This window comes from Pteropus vampyrus, unplaced genomic scaffold (genome assembly GCF_000151845.1).
Source record: "Pteropus vampyrus isolate Shadow unplaced genomic scaffold, Pvam_2.0 Scaffold56, whole genome shotgun sequence".
Taxonomy (NCBI): domain Eukaryota; kingdom Metazoa; phylum Chordata; class Mammalia; order Chiroptera; family Pteropodidae; genus Pteropus; species Pteropus vampyrus.
In genome coordinates this window covers 6,876,981-6,879,716 of record NW_011888837.1, presented here as the reverse complement: position 1 = coordinate 6,879,716, position 2,736 = coordinate 6,876,981, and the positions used below count along the sequence as shown (strand labels likewise).

The following is a 2,736-nucleotide window of genomic DNA, read 5'->3' as shown; positions in this document are numbered from 1 at the left end:
GTCTTGAATTTTAATGACATTAAACATTGCATGTTTTGAAGAATTGTACCTATCACTGAATATGTTTTGTGTTAGTCTTTATTTAAAACTTGAGTCCATAAAATTACTCAAACTATGGCCAGCTGTAGACCAGAAGAAAGTTGATAATATACTTTGTTTCATTTGTGTTTATTTTTGTCTGATTTTTTTAATACAATATGTACCACATTTCCTTAATGACTTACTTTGTGATTACACGAAAGAACCCCTGTGTATTCTTCCCGGGACGGTATGTGCCAGCATTCAGAATGGTCCAGCGTTTGACATACCATTGAAGGCTGTCCTACAGTACAGCCTCTAATAAAACTAGTCCATCCCAATCCCCTGGTAATTGAACTGTTTACCTTTTTACCAAGAAGGACGGGAAAGCACCAAAATCTTCAGGAGATATGTGCCCAGGCTGACTTTGTGGACTTTATGCTATGAGACCTGAAGTTCTCATAAGGTTGTCTAAAATGAAAAACATGGCAACCAGGGCCTATGGCAGATCCATGTGTGCTAAATGTGTCTGTGATAGGATCAAGCATGCTTTCTTTATTGAGGAGCAGAAAACCATTGTGGAAGTCTTGAAGGCACAAACAGAGTCAGAAAGTAAAATTTTTTAAAAAATGAAGCTTTTTTGAGTAATAAATTTTTTGTTCTGTTAAAAAAAATGGTATAAAAATATCATATTTGAAAAAATCAATATTGCCAAAGTTGGAACTATTGAACAATGGAGCATTAGCAGGGGTCTTGTTTGCAATTTAAGATCCCAAAGTATAATTTCTTTCATTACATGAACTAGAAAAAAATCTTCGTGTGTCTGAACATGTCATCACTCTCCTGAGGCAATCATGACAAGTTCTTAGAATGCCAACTGCATTAATATATGATGTGAACAATAAATTTGAATAAACGGGGGAGTTTTGAAGATAATTCAAAGTAGTCCATCTTTTCTCCAATGGCTAGAAAATTCTAATATAATGAGTATTTTCCAATTTTAAGGTTAACTAGAACTTTTTCTAACTTTTAGCAATTATAACAAATTTATTCTGGATTTACATTTTAGGCTCTTTTCAAAAAGACTGAAAACAAATATATTCTTGTAATGACTTAAATATCAAGTAAAGTAAAATATTCAGATACCAACTAGCCAATATTTTTGTTAAAATTGTTTTATTAAAATTGATAAAATAACAGATGACTTTTTAATCTTTTCTGCAGTTTTTTTTTTTTAAGCAGTGGACTGGACTACTTTTACAATAAGGCAAAAATCTAGCAAAAAATTATAGAAGTAATAAATATTACAAACTTTAGATGAGAAAGAAAGACAAAGCAGTTAGACCCATCTCATTCCTGAACACAATTCTTTTGCAGTGTTTTCTGTCTGTCAATGATATCACTATCCAGTCTTGGAATCCAGAAATCTGACAGTCCTGTTTGACATCTCTCTCCCTCTCATCATATATCTCATTGTTGTCTAGACCATGTCCACCTTTTCACAAACTCCTGCCAATCTTAGGTCATAAACATTTCTTAAATCCATTCACATTTACCCAGCTCTGCTGATTGGTACCAATACCCTAGTTCCAACTACCATTGTTTCTCACCAGATATTTACTTTAATAGCATCCTCACTCTGGTCTTCTCATCCTTCTAGGCCTTTTCCAGACTATATTCACTTTAAAACCAGAGTGATTTGCATGTTAAAATGCAAATTTAATCATGTCTTACTTTTTTTCTTTTTCCCACTACTCTTAGGTCAAATACTAAAACATTCAACAAGACATGGTCTGGTCCCCCCTCACCTCCCACCTAGAGCCCCCTTACTTGTCTATGTTCTAGACACACCACTTTCCTCTAACTTCTAAAACATGGCATTTGTCGATAGTGTTTAACTGTGTGTTTGATTCCATGGCTAGCACAGCCTGGGGCAATAAACATCCTGGTGAATGTGCATGAATGATGAATGATGGATGAATGAATGCATGAATGAATAAATATAATGCTGCAGGATAACATTATACTAGGTAGATATGTAGTACTAGAACTCTTGTTCTGCCATGCAAAACACATATTTTAACTTGTTTTCTTCATAAATAAGCCACTGGTCAGCACCATTGCATAATATGTAAAGAACTCAAGTAACAACTCAAAGCAATATTTCTTTGATTTCCATAATAGAGATAGGCTTCTGCACTATGATTAGAAATACAAAAACTAATTTATTAATCATATGCATTAGTTAAAATATCATTCATTTGTACTCATAGAAAATATCTTTACATAAAGTTGTTAAATAATAAATTCATACATACGGAAACATTTGCATTTTGACTGAGAAAGGTACAGATGCATTTGACAGTAAAAATAACTTTAATAGCAATTTCTTTGAAAGAACAAATTTTAAAATAAATGTGTGATTTAGGCTGTTTTTTAAATGGGATTGCTGAATTGATTCTGAACGGGGAGATGTAATTTAATCTGGTCAATCTATCCTATGATGCAATAGATAGAAAGAAACTCAATAGTGTGGAAGAGGGGAAATTAGGGGAAGATTAATATCTACTCTGAACTACACAACATATTAAGAATTTAATATACGCTATTTCTCTTAATCTCTTACCTGCCTTAGAATTGTCCTCCCTTATCTACAGGAGATGTGTTCCAAGACCTCCAGTGGATGCCTGAAACCTCAGATAGTATTGAATCCTATAT

The 2,736-nt window shown here is 33.3% G+C and overlaps 1 pseudogene; it reads left to right on the top strand.

Moving 5' to 3' along the window:
- Window positions 1–287: 287 nt before the first annotated feature.
- Window positions 288–644, top strand: LOC105292430 (annotated as a pseudogene).
- Window positions 645–2,736: the final 2,092 nt, after the last annotated feature.